Source organism: Coregonus clupeaformis, chromosome 7 (genome assembly GCF_020615455.1).
Source record: "Coregonus clupeaformis isolate EN_2021a chromosome 7, ASM2061545v1, whole genome shotgun sequence".
NCBI classification, from domain to species: domain Eukaryota; kingdom Metazoa; phylum Chordata; class Actinopteri; order Salmoniformes; family Salmonidae; genus Coregonus; species Coregonus clupeaformis.
In genome coordinates this window covers 46,653,647-46,671,768 of record NC_059198.1, presented here as the reverse complement: position 1 = coordinate 46,671,768, position 18,122 = coordinate 46,653,647, and the positions used below count along the sequence as shown (strand labels likewise).

General features: G+C 44.7%; 1 protein-coding gene across 1 annotated transcript in view; it reads right to left on the bottom strand.

Annotated features, from left to right (window-relative positions):
• The window catches only part of LOC121569809 (zinc finger protein 438-like), an 80,142-nt gene extending 62,465 nt beyond the window's left edge, over positions 1 to 17,677 (bottom strand). Inside the window, exon 1 of the mRNA XM_041881020.2 lies at positions 17,571 to 17,677. The gene's annotated coding sequence lies outside the window, so the exon portion shown is untranslated. The remainder of the gene's footprint in view (positions 1 to 17,570) is intronic.
• Between the last annotated feature and the right edge of the window lie 445 nt (positions 17,678 to 18,122).

The following is an 18,122-nucleotide window of genomic DNA, read 5'->3' as shown; positions in this document are numbered from 1 at the left end:
AGTAGTGCTGAATGCTAGCTAAATGCTAACAAGTGCAAGCGAACATAAACTAACTGCAAGGACAGACAACCCAGCTCAAAGATATACAACTCTCTCAAAAGGCTATTCACAGTTTGCTGCATAAAACAAATATTAGACAGCAGGGATCTTGATCCAGGACTCAGGAGGGGATTGATGGTCTCTGCTGTAAGCAAGATGCTTGATCTTGCAAGCTAGACACTTAGCTAGAAAGTTAGAAAACCAAAATACATAGCTGGAGCCTTGAGCTGGAGAGAATTTAATTTGGCACATCTTACACTGAACAAAAATATAAACACAACATGTAAAGTGTTGGTCCCATGTTTCATGAGCTGAAATAAAAGATCCCAGACATTTTACATATGCACAAAAAGCGTATTTTGCTCAAATTTTGTGAAAGAAATGTGTTTACATCCCTGTTAGTGAGCATTTCACCTTTGCCAAGATAATCCATCCACCTGACAGATGTGGCATATCAAGAAGCTGATTAAACAGCATGATCACCATGTGCTGGGGACAATAAAAGGCCACTCTAAAATGTGCCTTTTTGTCACACAACACAATGCCACAGATGTCCCAAGTTTTGAAGGAGCGTGCATTTGGCATGTTGACTGCAGGAATGTCCACCAGAGCTTTCGCCAGAGAATTTAATGTTCATTTCTCCACCAAAAGCCGCCTCCAACGTCGTTATAGAGAATTTGGCAGTACGTCCAACTGGCCTCACAACCGCAGACCACGTGTAACCACGCCAGCCCAGGACCTCCACATCCGGCTTCTTCACTTGCAGGATCGTCTGAGACCAGCCACACGTACAGCTGATTTTCTGCACAAACTGTCAGAAACTGTCTCAGGGAAGCTCATCTGCGTGCTCTTCGTCCTCACCGCAGTTCGCCGTCATAATCGACTTCAGTAGGTAAATGCTCACCTTCGATGGCCACCGGCAAGCTGGAGAAGTGTGCTCTTCACTGATGAATCCTGGTTTCAACTGTACTGGGCAGATGGTGTCGTGTGGGTGAGCAGTTTTCTAGTGTCAATGTTGTGAACAGAGGTGGCGGTGGAGTTATGGTATGGGCAGGCATAAGCTACGGACAATGAACACAATTGCATTTTAACGATGGCAATTTGAATGCACAGAGATACCGTGACGATATCCTGAGGCCCATTGTCATGCCATTCATCCGCCGCCATCACCTCCTGTTTCGGCATGATAATGCACGGCCCCATGTCGCAAGGATCTTTACACAATTCCTGAAAGCTGAAAATGTCCCAGTTCTTCCATGGCCTGCATACTCACCAAACATGTCACCCATTGAGCATGTTTGGGATGCTCTGGATCGACGTGTACGACAGCGTGTTCCAGTTCCCGCCAGTATCCAAAATCATTGAAATTGTTGGATGTTGCGTTTATATTTTTGTTCAGTGTAGATAGTTAAATTATACTTATAAGATATTTAGCTGGCAAACTTAAAGTTAAGATATTTAGCTCGAAAATCATACCGTGGGTATTTCAAAATAGCCCGGTATACAGTATATGGTTTACAGCCCAAGCCCAACACACGCAGCAGAGATCTCACACACACACACACACTATCTCTTTACCAGCTCCTCAGAGATTTAGAGTTTCACTCAGCATCCTTTTATCAGTCGATAAAGATCAGCCAGTGAAAATCCTGCAGCGTCATGCTTTGACCAAGTAGCCTCTATCCGGACCGACTGACCACTCGCATCCCTTTAGAAGCAGCATTACAGCACTACAGCAAGAAGGCCCGTATCTATGGCCTACATCACTCACTTTATGGGAGTAGGGTGGTGTAGGGTTTAACAAGACATTTTACTTGTCAAAGAACACGACATTACACAACCATAAAACGATGAGGTCCACAAATCTCTTTCTGACTGGTGATGCATTGCAAGCAGGGCTCGTTGTGCGGTCCTCGATGTACAGCATTGCCTTCAAATAGAATAGTGGGGCAAAGATTTTGGGTTGCCTTGCCTACTTGAGCTGCAAAACATCTTGCAAAATAAAGAAAGGCATTTTCAAGAGTTTTAACAAAGTACCTACAATTCTATTCAAGCACAAAAAGTATATTTAAAATAACACAAAACCATAACAGTGATCTAATATCATAATTTCTCAAACTGCAGGAAGAAAGAGCACAGCTAGCACCTAGGTCCACATCCCACTCTGTAATAGAGCATGAAATGCTGCTGTAGGGTTTAAAGAGAGCCAGCCGAGCTGCCATTCACCCGATTGTGTCATTTTCCTCGGAGCCGGTGCCATAGCTGGAGCGGCTCCACTGACCAGGGGCGTCTGTGGTCTGCTCTGTGTGCCAGGCAGTTGGCCTGGTCTGGGACAGGGCCTGGGCCGGTGAGGCACTGCGGCAGGGTAGGCTCCCCGCCCCTGACACAGAGCACCCGCGCTGGGGTACATCTGAGTAATGGCAGGGTAACCTGATCCAGCCGGAGGGAGGAAGGTAGAGAGAGAGTGAGCTACGCTGATGCCTAAATCATAGCAGGAGGATGGTGGGAGAGAGAGGGAATGAGAGGGAGAGAGAGACCGAGAGAGGTTTGGGAGGAGGCCTGGAGACAAGAGGATAAAAGTAAACTAAACCTCCCCCTCCGCCTCTGAGCACACGCACGTGCCACACCCACTGCTGGGCTAGGGAGTTACTCAGAAAGATGACATGGAGTGGGCTTGGATTTCAACCTCACCGCATGCCATGCCATTGCACAGACATATTCCAATACAAAAAGCCCACATGAAACGAGCTAGGTCTACATTTTCTCCAATGCTTGCGCAATTGAGTGACTTAACAGGCATAGATTTGAAAACGATGAATTAATAAGCCTACAACTTACAGGATTTAGAGGGGAAAAGCCCAGCACGTGTAGGCTATTAATGTGTGACTCTCTACTAGCCTATATGGAGTAATGTCACCTTGAATCTAGACTAGAGCCCGACCGATATTGGATTTAATCGGGTTTACATGATAACCACCAAAAAGCAACTATATCCTCTATAAATACAAAAGTAAATAAAAAACACTTGTTCAGTTTACCTTCTTAGGTACAACATAAAGATTTGTCTATCTATGGCAGTGGATAAGAACGCAGAAGTGTTTGTGCTGAAGCACCACAAGCACACTAATAAACAAGATGGAATTAAACTTGGTTTCAAAGTCAATTTGAAACTGTACAAACGATGCAGTGAAATCCTGTAACATGCAGTTCATAACGTCATCACTTTGTATTGAGTAGATTCACGACAGTGCTTTATAACAGTCAAACGTCATGTAAAGAAACACTTTATGGCAATCTTGCAATGAGAGCTTGTTCAGAGACCTTTTGAGGAGATTGGAAACTCCATTGGAATCGTATTAACGCCCATTGTGTACAGTGGGGGAAAAAAGTATTTAGTCAGCCACCAATTGTGCAAGTTCTCCCACTTAAAAATGGGAGGCCTGACATTTTCATCATAGGTACACGTCAACTATGACAGACAATTTGAGCATTTTCTTTCCAGAAAATCACATTGTAGGATTTTTAATGAATTTATTTGCAAATTATGGTAGAAAATAAGTATTTGGTCACCTACAAACAAGCAAGATGTCTGGCTCTCACAGACCTGTAACTTCTTCTTTAAGAGGCTCCTCTGTCCTCCACTCGTTACCTGTATTAATGGCACCTGTTTGAACTTGTTATCAGTATAAAAAGACACCTGTCCACAACCTCAAACAGTCACACTCCAAACTCCACTATGGCCAAGACCAAAGAGCTGTCAAAGGACACCAGAAACAAAATTGTAGACCTTCACCAGGCTGGGAAGACTGAATCTGCAATAGGTAAGCAGCTTGGTTTGAAGAAATCAACTGTGGGAGCAATTATTAGGAAATGGAAGACATACAAGACCACTGATAATCTCCCTCGATCTGGGGCTCCACGCAAGATCTCACCCGTGGGGTCAAAATGATCACAAGAACGGTGAGCAAAAATCCCAGAACCACACGGGGGGACCTAGTGAATGACCTGCAGAGAGCTGGGACAAAAGTAACAAAGCCTACCATCAGTAACACACTACGCCGCCAGGGACTCAAATCCTGCAGTGCAAGACGTGTCCCCCTGCTTAAGCCAGTACATGTCCAGGCCCATCTGAAGTTTGCTAGAGTGCATTTGGATGATCCAGAAGAGGATTGGGAGAATGTCATATGGTCAGATGAAACCAAAATAGAACTTTTTGGTAAAAACTCAACTCGTCGTGTTTGGAGGACAAAGAATGCTGAGTTGCATCCAAAGAACACCATACGTACTGTGAAGCATGGGGGTGGAAACATCATGCTTTGGGGCTGTTTTTCTGCAAAGGGACCAGGACGACTGATCCGTGTAAAGGAAAGAATGAATGGGGCCATGTATCGTGAGATTTTGAGTGAAAACCTCCTTCCATCAGCAAGGGCATTGAAGATGAAACGTGGCTGGGTCTTTTAGCATGACAATGATCCCAAACACACCGCCCGGGCAACGAAGGAGTGGCTTCGTAAGAAGCATTTCAAGGTCCTGGAGTGGCCTAGCCAGTCTCCAGATCTCAACCCCATAGAACATTTTTGGAGGGAGTTGAAAGTCCGTGTTGCCCAGCGACAGCCCCAAAACATCACTGCTCTAGAGGAGATCTGCATGGAGGAATGGGCCAAGATACCAACAACAGTGTGTGAAAACCTTGTGAAGACTTACAGAAAACGTTTGACCTGTGTCATTGCCAACAAAGGGTATATAACAAAGTATTGAGAAACTTTTGTTATTGACCAAATACTTATTTTCCACCATAATTTGCAAATAAATTCATTAAAAATCCTACAATGTGATTTTCTGGATTTTTTTTCCTCAATTTCTCTGTCATAGTTTATGTGTACCTATGATGAAAATTACAGGCCTCTCTCATCTTTTAAAGTGGGAGAACTTGCACAATTAGTGGCTGACTAAATACTTTTTCCCCCCACTGTATGTTTCCCATGAGTCGTCAATGGACCGCACGGTGCATTCTGTGCAATTCTGGGACAAGGAGAGCTCTCCTTCAAGGAGTGTATGGGAGTCAATTGGGCGCTATCTCAAAAACCCAACATTAGCATGAATTTCGTGAACAAGAAGTACAACATTACAAATGTTTTCAGAGATAATTAACTTGTTCATTGTAATATCGTATAGCTTTGTAATCGTGACATTACGTACTTTCGAGGAAAATAGGCACGTTTCTTGACTCATTCCCTGACTTTGAGAAGAGATTGCGTGACAATTAGCTTAGCAACCACGTGACGCACCATGACAACATGAACGCGATTGGTCTAGAGTCTGCTGTGTGAGGCATTATACATTCCTCCAATCATTGCCCAATGGGATTCCTACAGTGCATTAGGAAAGAATTCAGACCTCTTGACTTTTTCTACATTTTGTTACATTAAAGCCTTATTTTTTTCCTCATCAATCTACACACAATACCCCATAATGTCAAAGCGAAAACAGGTTTTTAGAAATTTTTGCAAATGTATATAAAATAAAAAACAGAAATACCTTATTTACACAAGTATTCAGACCCTTTGCTATGAGACTCGAAATTGAGCTCAGGTGCATTGTGTTTCCATTGATCATCTTTGAGATGTTTCTACAACTTGATTGTAGTCCACCTGTGGTAAATTCAATTGATTGGACATGATTTGGAAAGGCACACACCTGTCTATATAAGGTCCCACAGTTGACAGTGCATGTCAGAGCAAAAACCAAGCCATGAGGTCGAAGGAATTGTCCGTAGAGCTCCGAGACAGGCACAGATCTGGGCAATCGGGGGAGAAGGGCCTTGGTCAGGGAGGTGACCAAGAACCCGATGGTCACTCTGACAGAGCTCCAGAGTTCCTCTGTGGAGATGGGAGAACCTTCCAGAAGGACAACCATCTCTGCAGCACTCCGCCAATCAGGCTTTTATGGTAGAATGGCCAGACAGAAGCCACTCCTAAGTAAAAGGCACATGACAGCCCGCTTGGAGTTTGCCAAAAAGCACCTAAAGGACTCGGAGCATGAGAAACAAGATTCTCTGGTCTGATGAAACCAAGATTGAACTCTTTGGCCTGAATGCCAAGCGTCATTGGCCTGAATGCCAAGCGTCATGTCTGGAGGAAACCTTGCACTATCCCTACGGTGACTAGTCAGGATCGAGGGAAAGGTGAACAGAGCAACGTACAGAGAGATCCTTGATGAAAACCTGCTCCAGATCATTCAGGACCTCAGACTGGGGTGAAGGTTTACCTTTGTAAAGGACATAGACCCTAAGCACACAGCCAAGACAACACAGGAGTGGCTTCGGGACAAGTCTCTGAATGTCCTTGAGTGGCCCAGTCAGAGCCCGGACTTGAACCCGATCGAACATCTCTGGAGAGACCTGAAAATAGTTGTGCAGCGACGCTCCTCATCCAACCTAACAGAGCTTGAGAGGATCTGCAGAGAAGAATGGGAGAAACTACCCAAATACAGGTGTGCCAAGCTTGTAGCGTCATACCCAATAAGACTTGAAGCTGTAATCGCTGCCAAAGGTGCTTCAACAAAGTACTGAGTAAAGGGTCTGAATACTTATGTAAATGTGATATTTCAGTTTTCTATTTTTTATACATTTGCAAAATTATCTAAAAACGTGTTTTTGCTTTGTCATTATTGGGTATTGTGTGTAGATTGATGAGAGAGAGAAAAACACTATTTAATCAATTTTAGAATAAGTACAACAATTGGGAAAAAGTCAAGGGTTTTGAATAATTTCCGAATGCACTGTATCTCCTCTTTTCTCTAACTCCGGCTTGTTATCACATAATGTACTGTCTGTTGTTATGAGAAGCACACGCTAGCTGTTCATTACGAAAATGTTTTCTTACTGAATGCATAATGTGAATTACACTGTTAATCAATTCAAAATGTATTGGCTATATATTTCAACTGCAAATGGCATGTGCCATAACTGAAAACATGAATACAGGAAAATGCTTGCCGCACTGGTTTTAGTCACACGTTCTAATTTAGCTAGCTAGCTAACAATCTTATCTCATCATGAATGAAGCATATGGCCTGAATGATAGATCTGCGCCAACTAACTAAATAAGCCCACTAATGTAATAGGTCCAGACAGTAACAGTGTTATTTTTGTATGAAGGATGAGTCAGTGTCGACTTTGGCGCAAGTCCAGTGTTCGCACATAAGTAGCAGATTGCTTGCTAGCTAGGCTAACTACCTTGCTGGCTAGATAGAGCCTAATTACATTGCTGGTTAGTTAACCAGCTAACGTTAACCAAGTGAGCATGTGATGAGGATAGGGCTGCTCGCTTGGTGATGTGTATTTTTGATTATTTATTATTAAAATATGCTGTTGCTGGCAAGATACTCACCGTCAAACCACCATGCCCACTCTCTGATTCTCATGTCGTGACTTAAGGGCTGAATGATGTTCAATGAGCAGCTCATAGAGCGCCCTTTTCAGGCAAATGAGCACACGTAGTTGTTCATCTGATGTATATAATATCGGTGCATTATTGGTGGAATAAAGACAGATACAAATATTTCCGTGATAGGCTAATATCAGCCGATAATATCAGTCAAACGATTTATCGGTCGGGCTCTAATCTAGACCAGTGTCTTTCTATCATATCCTAACTAAACAAGGTATTTTCCTTTCAGCTTCTCCTCACGTGTAACACAGTCATTATTGCAGCAAACTAGCACCCCAAAAAATATTGCGATAGTCAAAACAATACGATATATCATCAAAAATAATATTCTGATATGTAACTGTATACATTTTTCCCCATTACTAGCGCCTTTATGACTAAAACGTTATACTGGCACAGGATATCATGAGGTCGTGATCATTTCAGCTTTGTCATGTTATTATTACAACTTTGTTATTGAACACCAGAGCCACGGTTTCCTCTAATCACCTGACTGTGGCTCAGAACTGGCGCCAATCAATTGTGATTATTATAATGAACAAAAATATAAAATGCAACATGCAACAATTTGAGTAACAGTTCATATGCGGAAATCAGTCAATTGAAATAAATTCATTAGGTCCTAATCTATGGATTTCACATGAATGGTGTAAGGTTCTGTATTTATTTTCTTAGTCAACCTTGTGTTCTTGAACATAGCCTGTTTCTTTGTGTTCTTGAACGTAGCCCTGTCTTTCATTTTTGTTCATTGATTTCACCTGTGTTAGTTACTCACCTGATCTCATTAGCTCCTTATTTAGTTCAGTTCATTCTGTTTGTGCCTTGTGAGGTATTCTTCGTTTTGACTCTACTAAGCCTTTTCCTAGCGCGTTTGTGAGAACCAGTTATAGCCTTCAGTCCTAGTTTTTGATTCTCCTGCCTGTCTGCCTACCTGTGACCACGATTCCTTCCTTTTGCGAAGGCGAAATAAACACCTGCCGCGCTCTGCGCGTGAATCTACACCTTTTTCTCCCTGAGTATTCATTACAGAATACCTCACCAAAAAACGGAATGTATTCAGCGGAGCTACAGCGGCGCCTAACCCAGCAAGAGGAGTGTATGGAGTAAATCTTCCATCTTCTCCGCCAGCCTATCCCTACTCCTCCGATGCCAGGTATCGTAACCCATAGCCCTCCTTCATTCATATCCATGCCTGGAAAGTATGACGGTTCACCTGGGAAATATCAGGGATTTCTGATGCAATGCAGCAAATACATTGAGCACAACCCCACTAACTTCGCCACCGACAAGAGCAGGGTGGATTTTTATGTGTCTCTACTCACAGGCAAAGCCCTGGATTGGGCCACCGCCATATGGACTGCCAACAGCACAGAACTCGGATCCGAGACCCATTTCCACACCCTCTTCAAAGAGGTATTCGATCACTCTCCTTCCGGTCGTCCTATAGGAGACCTCCTCATAGAACTTCAACAAGGATGCAATTCAGCTGCCGAGTATGCCCTCGAGTTTCGCACCATGACTGCAGGGAGTGGATGGAGTGAGGCTGCTTTACTTACCGTCTACCGAAGAGGGCTCAACAGGGAACTTCAGGCGGAGCTGGCCTGTAGAGGTGACCTTCAGGATTTAAATCAATACATTCGTATGTCTATCTCCATCGACCACCTCATCGCCAACCGTCGAAGAACTCTGCCACCCAGGAACCTGAAACCTTCTCTTTCCATTATTCCGTCATCCCGTCCGAGTCTTCCAGAGCCCATGCAGTTGGGTCATGCTCCTCTCCCGTGTATCGAACGTCAAAGGCGGATCCAAGAAGGGCTCTGCCTATAATGTGGAGGGAAAGATCATCTACTCAGCCATTGCCCTGTTCGCCCCCCACGGAGAGATGAGAAGAGTACCTCCGCTGCCAGGCAGGTAGGCGTCTCCTTATTTCTAAATATCTCCCAGAAGCAATTCTCCATCCCAGTATTGATAACCGTGAAGGGGGTTACGAAGTACGTAGAGGGCTTGATAGATTCGGGAGCAGCAGGTAATTTTATCAATCACCAGCTAGTACAAGAGCATGACATTGATATAACACCTGTCACCCCTCCCTTAAGGATTAACGCCCTGGACGGGCAGCCATTGGGCACGGGCTTCATTACGCACCTGACACAGAGCGTCAAACTCCAGATTGGAGTCTTCCACACCGAAACCATTCAACTCATGGAACTCTCATCCCCCAAACAGCCACTCATCCTCGGACTGCCCTGGCTTTGTTGTCACGACCCTGCCATCTCGTGGCGACAAGGTGAACTACTGTCCTGGTCTTCTACCTGCTTCACCAGTTGTCTCAGCCTACCCTGCAGAGCCACCACCATTGAGGACTCTGCCTCTGCAGTGCCACCCACTATACCATCTGAATACGCCCAGTACAGCAATGTCTTCAGCAAAATCAAGGCCTCCACTCTGCCACCACATCGCCCAGTGGACTGTGCTATTGACTTACTCCCTGGAGTGTCCCCACCGAAGGGTCGTGTTTACCCCCTATCTATCCCGGAAAATTAGGCAAGGAGAACAACATTGATGAAGCACTCAAACGGTTTCATTCGTCCTTCTTCTTCCCCAGCTGCATCCAGCTTCTTCTTCGTTGGAAAAAAGGACGGTGGTCTCCATCCATGTATTGATTACGGATCCCTGAATGACGTCACGGTCAAGAACCGTTTCCCTCTTCCTCTGATCCCAGCGACCCTTGAACAAGTGGGCCGCGCCAACATCTATACAAAACTTGACCTGCGAAGTGCATATAACCTTGTCCGTATACGTGAAGGCGACGAATGGAAGACTGCCTTTATCAACGCACGAGGGCACTACGAATACCTGGTCATGCCCTATGACCTTACTAACACCCCCGCCATCTTCCAATCATTTATGAACTAGGTTTTCCAGGATATGATCAACCGCTTTCTCATCGTCTACATTGATGACATCCTGATTTACTCCCACTCCCTGAAGGAACACATACAGCATGTACAAAAGGTTATTCAACAGCTCATTGACCATAACTTTATGTGAAGACTGAAAAGAGGACCTTCCATGTAACCTCTGTAAACTTCCTCGGTTTTGTACTGACACCTGGAGGGGTCAGCATGGATGAGAAGAAAGTAAATGCCGTCAGTAACTGGCCCAAACCCACCACCATTAAGGAACTCCAATGTTTCATTGGGTTCTCCAACTTCTATCACCGGTTCATTCGGAAATTAAGTTCTACTGCCGCTCCCCTCACTGCCCTTACCAGCCAAAAAACCCGGACCCTTCAATGGACTGATACCACCCTGACTGCTTTCAACAACTTGAAATGCCTCTTCACCTCAGCTCCTGTCCTTCGCCAACCTGCTCCAACCCTTCCTTTCACCCTGGAGGTGGTGAAGTAGGAGTAGGAGCCATACTCTCTCAGCGGGTGGGAACACCTCCAAAATCACATCCCTGTGCCTTCTTCTCCAGGAAGTTATACACCGCTGAGAGGAATTACAATATGGGGAACAGAGAACTCCTCGCCATCAAGCTGGCCCTCGAGGAGTGGCGCCACTGGTTGGAGGGCGCACAACACCCCTTTCTCGTCCTAACAGATCATCGTAATCTGGAATATATCAGAGGGGCCAAGAGGTTAAACTCCAGACAAGCCCGCTGGGCTCTCTTCTTCAGATGCTTCCAGTTTCATGTTACTTGTATCCCTGGAAAGAAAAATGTAAAAGCTGATGCTCTCTCCCGCCAGTTTGACCTTCCGACCAGTAACTCAGACCCTACACCCATTCTTCCTTCCTCTTGCATTATGGGACCGGTACAGTGGGAGGTTCACTCTGCTATACAAGAAGCCCTAACCTCAGACCCGGCTCCTCCTGAGACACCAGCTGGGAAGAGTTACGTACCAGCAGCTGTTAGACCCCAACTGATGCAATGGTGTCACACGTCCTTGGGGTCAGGACATCCGGGCATTACACGAACCACCAAACTTCTAGCCCATAAGTTCTGGTGGTCCTCACTGGCATCCGACGTATGGGATTACGTGCTCTCCTGTCCAGTGTGCGCCCAAACCAAAAGCCCTCGTCATCTCCCTTCCAGCAAGCTTCTACCTTTGCCAATCCCTCACAGACCCTGGTCCCACATAGCTGTTGACTTCATCACAGACCTTCCTGAATCCTCTGGTAACTCCACCATCCTTGTCATAGTAGAACATTTTTCAAAGATGTGTCGTCTGGTTCCTCTTCCTCATTTACCTAACGCCATGGAATTGGCTAAGTGTATGTTCCAGCAGGTGTTCCGTCTGTATGGGATTCCGGAGGACATAGTCTCTGACCGCGGACCCCAGTTTGTCTCCCGGGTGTGGCGAGCCTTCTGTGACCGACTGGGGGTCGCTCTCAGCCTCTACTCCGGGGTACCATCCCCAGACCAAAGGGCAGACGGAACGCCTGAACCAAGAAATAGGGAAGTACCTCCGCCAACGTTCTGCCTCTCCACATGACTGGAGTCGGTATATGGCCTGGGCCGAATACGCTCAGAACTCACTCATGCATTCATCCCGTCACCTTATTCCTTTTCAGTGTGTACTTGGTTACCAACCCCCCATGTTTCCCTGGGAGGCGGAGCCTGCTACTGTCCCAGCTGTCGACGACTGGTTTCGGCATAGTGAGCGGGTATTGGAGACCGCTCACCGGCATCTGCAGGAAGCCTCTAATACCCAGAAATGCTTTGCCGACAGACTGGGAAGGTTATGGGCCTGAAGACCTTTCCCAGGTTCCCGACCCGGACATTCTCGACCCAGAGATAATTCAGGCATTCCACCGTAACCGTCCGGATCGTCCCGCTCCCCGACCTCGGGGTCGACCCCCGAACAGACCCACTGGACATCAGCCTCGACGCAGAAAGTCGGGTCAGTCCACAACCTTGTCGCCTCTGCTCCCCCGCCCACCCGCTCCACCCTCCGGTGCCATTGGGTCGTCAGGAGCCTCCCTTGGGGGGGAATACTGTAAGGTTCTGTATTTATTTTCTTAGTCAACCTTGTGTTCTTGAACGTAGCCCTGTCTTTCATTTTTGATCATTGATTTCACCTGTGTTAGTTACTCACCTGGTCTCATTCTGTTTGTGCCTTGTTAGTAGAGTCAAAACGAACAATACCTAAGACTTTTCCTAGCTCGTTTGTGAGAACCAGTTATAGCCTTCAGTCCTAGTTTTTGATTCTCCTGCCTGTTTGTCTACCTGTGTATGACCATTGCCTGCCTGTGACCATGATTCCTGCCTTTTGCGAAGGCAAAATAAACACCTGCCGCGCTCTGCGCGTGAATCTACACCTTTTTCTCCCTGAGTATTCATTACAAATGGTAATACAGATATGCTTTTAAAAAATCACAGATACCTTTAAAAAAAAAAAAGGCCTCAGAATGGGCCTTAGGATCTCGTCACGGTATTTTTGTGCATTCAAATTGCCATTGATTAAAAGGCAATTGTGTTCGTTGTTCGTAGCTTATGCTTGCCAATACCATAACGTTCAATTCTCTGGCAAAAGCTCCGGTGGACATTCCTGCAGTCAGCATGACAATTGCACACTCCAACTTGAGACATCTGTGGCATTGTATTGTGTGACAAAACTGCACATTTTAGAGTGCCGTTTTATTGTCCCCAGCAAAAGGTGCACCTGTGTAATGATCATGCTGTTCAATCAGCTTCTTGATATGCCACACCTGTCAGGTGGATGGATTATCTTGGCAAAAGAGAAATGCTCACTAACAGGGATGTAAACAAATTTGTGCACAAATATAAGCTTTTTGTGCATATGGAAACTTTCAGGGATCTTTTATTTCAGCTCACTTCACATGTTGCGTTTATATTTTTGTTCAGTGTACATTGAAATATGTTCAACCTATTACTGAACAATGAACAACAGAAATAACGTTGAACAACTGAATGGCTTGCAAAGCATAATGCCTCACATATTAGCCTACTCTATAAAAAATGCTAATCTTGTCACAAAGTGAAACCACGTCCACTTCAAACACTATCAACTGACCAAGCATTACTCCAACACCATCAAGTTTGCCGACGACACAACAGTGGTAGGCCTGATCACAGACAACGATGAGACAGCCTATAGGGAGGAGGTCAGAGACCTGGCAGTGTGGTGCCAGGATAACAACCTCTCGCTCAACGTGATCAAGACAAAGGAAATGATCGTGGACTACAGGAAAAGGAGGGCTGAGCACGCCCCCATTCTCATCGACGGGGCTGTAGTGGAGCAGGTTGAGAGCATCAAGTTCCTTGGTGTCCACATCACCAATGAACTATCATGGTCCAAACACACCAAGCCAGTCGTGAAGAGGGCACGACAACGCCTATTCCCCCTCAGGAGACTGAAAATATTTGGCATGGGTCCTCAGATCCTCATACAGTTATACAGCTGCACCATCAAGAACATCCTGACTGGTTGCATCACCACCTGGTATTGCAACTGCTCGGCCTCCGACCGCAAGGCACTACAGAGGGTAGTGCGTACGGCCCAGTACATCACTGGGGCCAAGCTTCCTGCCATCCAGGACCTCTATACCAGGCGGTGTCAGAGGAAGGTCCTAAAAATTGCCAAAGACTCCAGCCACCCTAGTCATAGACTGTTCTCTCTGCTACGGCAAGCTGTACCGGAGTGCCAAGTCTAGGTCCAAAAGGCTTCTTAACAGCTTCTACCCCCAAGCCATAAGACTCCTGAACAGCTAACCAAATGGCTACCTGGAGTATTTGCATTGACCCCCCCCCCCAACCACTGAAATTAACATTTACTAGCCTATTACTGTACCTGTACCACATACACTCCCATCCAAAATATGGACCTTATTCATTATTCAGACTTATATGCACTTTCCTTGTAGCAGGTCTGCACTGTTCCTCTTCTTCTTACAAGGTGCTCTTCTGCAGGCCTGAATAGATATTAAGGCCCTCTGATTAAGGTAGAATCGCTTCATTTTTCATTAAACACCTTTCAGGATAATCTATAGGCTGCAATGAGGTCAGGTTGGTCAACTTCTTTTACAGATGTTTTCATAATTCAAGCTGCTAAAAGGGAGAGAAATAAAGCTTTTACATTCAATAACTCCTTCTGTAGAAAAATTCAGAGGTAGGTGTGGTGCCCCCGGTGGTGTGGCCAGTGAATGCCACTGTTTGGAGCTGCATCCACACCCCACAACCAGCAGATTAGGCTGCAGCGAGCTAGGCTGCAGCAAGCTAGGCTGCAGGAAAGGACAATCGGATGGTAAACTGGATAGCAGCCCAACATTTAGTCTTCTAAATTAAGTTCCAGACTAAATTAAGTTTATCCCCTGTGTGTTGGAGTGTTTTTATTGACAGTTTTTTATCACCCTTTTTGTGAACCCTTTTATTTGAATAAATATGCCAGCCTTGCCTGGTTTAAGCTGTGCCTCTGTGTGTTGAACCTCTGTCATTGTTCCTCATCATTGCATCCTACCAGCCACACCTAGCGATTCATTACATAGGCTATAACATTTTAGCAAAATGGTAATACTGAATTTTCCATTGTGTAAACTTTGCTAAGAATCATACCAGGGCATAACCATTTTGACAGCAAGATTACAGCCTCAATGACCATTACATTGAGAATGCATTACACACAAAATACAGAATGTACTGTGTATGTGTATACCTTGGCATGTTGTCTCACCTTGCATAGCAGCTCTCAGTTCATACCATGAAATGATACTCTTCCTGTACAATCTAACTATTCTCCAGAACTAACCTCCTGTCCTCTATCATAAGGACTTGGCACACGTCTAACATACTTTCTTGTTCTTTCATTTTAAATGGACTGACTGCATTTGAGATGAGTAGAGTTGAGCTCTAGTTCAGGGGTGTACTCATTAGTCCAAAGAGTTGCAAAATTAGAGTTTCTATTAGACAAATCCAGGGAGGTCCCTCTCTGTTTCGTTCCGTTTGCTTCCGTTTAAGAAACATTTTGCAACAGAATCGGTGGAATGAATCCACCCCAGGTAAGTAATTTATCCTCTCCTTTCTTTCTTGAGATTTGGGACGTGATATAGTTGATATTCGAACGGTAGAGTTGATCACTAGTTCAGTTTCAGTAAAGCAATTTCTCTCTTACATCATACGAGCGATATTGACTTGGTTATGATTGACAGGGAATGTTAAATAAACAGCAGAGTTTCCTTCACCCCTTTCTCCGCTCCTCCTTAACTCTCTCTCCCCTCCCTCGCCCCCTCTTCCCATTTCCCCTCTCTCCCCCTTTCATCACCCCTCTCTCTCACATGTGAAACCACACTGTAGCGCCTAACATGCCAAAGTAAACGCCCCACATCTTGGAAACAGTGTGTTAACACTAGATCAGAGTTCCACATTTCCACTGGATAACACTGTACTGTATCTGACTTTCTTACTAAAATAGAGGGAATTTATTTCCATTGTTACAGGAAATAAATGTATTAGGCATAATTAAGAATACTTTATCATTAGCAACACATGCATGCTATTCGTTTGCCTGGCTACCCAAACTCCTTGCTCAGGCCAAACGCTATGCCACGCCCACAGACGTTAGTTTCTTCTCCGCAATGAGTCTGGATCGGAGTACCATCCCGACGATTTCTAGAATGGAAATCCATTCTAGACCGTCTGATTGGTCCCAGAAACCGATGGGTTGGGCTAGAGCCAGAACACACTTGGGTAAAGCAGCGTTTAAAAAAATGTGTCATTGGCTTTGATATTCTGATTGGTTAGAGATTATCCAATTGCTTTGTTTTGTACAACACCCCTCATTTTGATGTCACCACAAACGACTTCAATTATGGCAGTCTCAGACTGAAGTATGCCATCTAGCGAACGATGGAACAGCAGAAGAATTCAGTTTGAGTTGTCAGGCAAGCTATTCGTAGCTATGAAACATACAGACTGTGGTCCATTTGATAGAGGTAGCAGTAGGTCTATTTGTCCACATGCTGCATCAGGGAAAGCAAAAGAAACGCCATAGATTTGGTTAGGAAATCACCCTGGAACACAACACAGACTTGGAAGGAGACATCTTCATCATTCTGTCTTGGGCTAAGATTTTAGATGGCTTTCCCTTTAGTGGAAAGTTCCCCCCTTTCCACCCTGCCATCATAAATCTACCTCAGTGAATCACACCATAGCCCTCCCTCCCTTGGTGTGTCCTCAGAAACACTGACTGTGCATATTCAGTGTTGCACCAGACATTTAGGCCTACTGCCATTCATCTGACTGCATGCGGTTCTTTCATCTGTCATCATGAAATTAGACATGCAATGTTTTAAGGGGGGCATGTTTAACAATAACATGTTAAAAACATGCATCATAATAAGTAAACATTGAGCTAACAAATGGCAGTACCTTCAAAGTACAGAGAAGTAACCTCATCCCCAAGCTAAAAGCCCTGCTACAGGTGGTCTTACAATTTTCTCTTCTTCTTTTACAAAACAACTTATGACACAAGTAGTGAACGTTTCTACTGTGTTTTCTTTTACTACAAATAATTCAATCGGGCCTATTAAACTACTGCACGGGGGATTTGTCTATATAGGCAAGGCCACCATCAGTGCTAAATATCTATGGCACCTGTAGCCCTATAAATGAAGCGCTGCTTCATTTATAGGGCTAGGGCATATGCACAGGTAGATGTAGTATGCAGTGCATAGAACGACACAGTTACATGATTGGTATCATATAGCTTTTCCAATTGCAACTACGAATGGCATAAAGCTAATCTGTTTTCTTATCTTGGCTGATCCTGAAAGTGCCATGGACGACTGACCTATATGACGTGGGCTGATATATGACTGTAAATGCACGGCTGTCATGTTTGCAAAGGAGTGGAAAGCAGATATTTCGCACACCTGAATAAACTGATAGTACACTGGTTATTTATGATTTCCTGATATATAATGTTATGGAAAGGCCTACGCCTGCTATCGCTCTCTATCGTTACATTCCTATTGGCTGAAATTACCACCGGAATACAATACAGCAAGCCCATTGGGTTAGGCTTTGACGAAATTGTCGAGGTACTTTAAGACATCTCACCTGTATCCCCAGTTGTTTTGGAGGCTTCTTCGTTAATTTGTAAATTGCGACATATTCAATTCTTGCAGAACGGCAGATCTTCCTACTAACTGTTTCTCTACAGACATTTTGAGCTGTACCTCGAGCCAGGGACGGCGGGTGAGAGAGTAGTAAGTAGCCGGTCATTCAATCCAAATCTTAGTCAAATGTCTGTTGTTAATAGTGAGAAGATTAGAAACTGTACATATAGAATGCTTTGATTACGATATTTTTCATGCATTTTGTAAAGAATGGAATGTGTTGCAATCGCAGAGTTTCCCGAAACCCTCTTTTCGAGTGAAATGGTATGGCTCGTAGAATGTAGCCAATGAGCGCCGTTGAAATGTAAACCTCCAATGTTGTCAAGAGGAAAGGGGTTGTCCTTTGTCTGACGCTTGCACGTACAGTAGAAGGGGACAGTGAGAGGTATGATGAGAATGAATACATATTTCAGACAGTTTTTCTATCTTCAGTCAGTATTTGAACTTACCAGGATGGACACCTCTACAATGTTCTATACTGTGCACACAATAT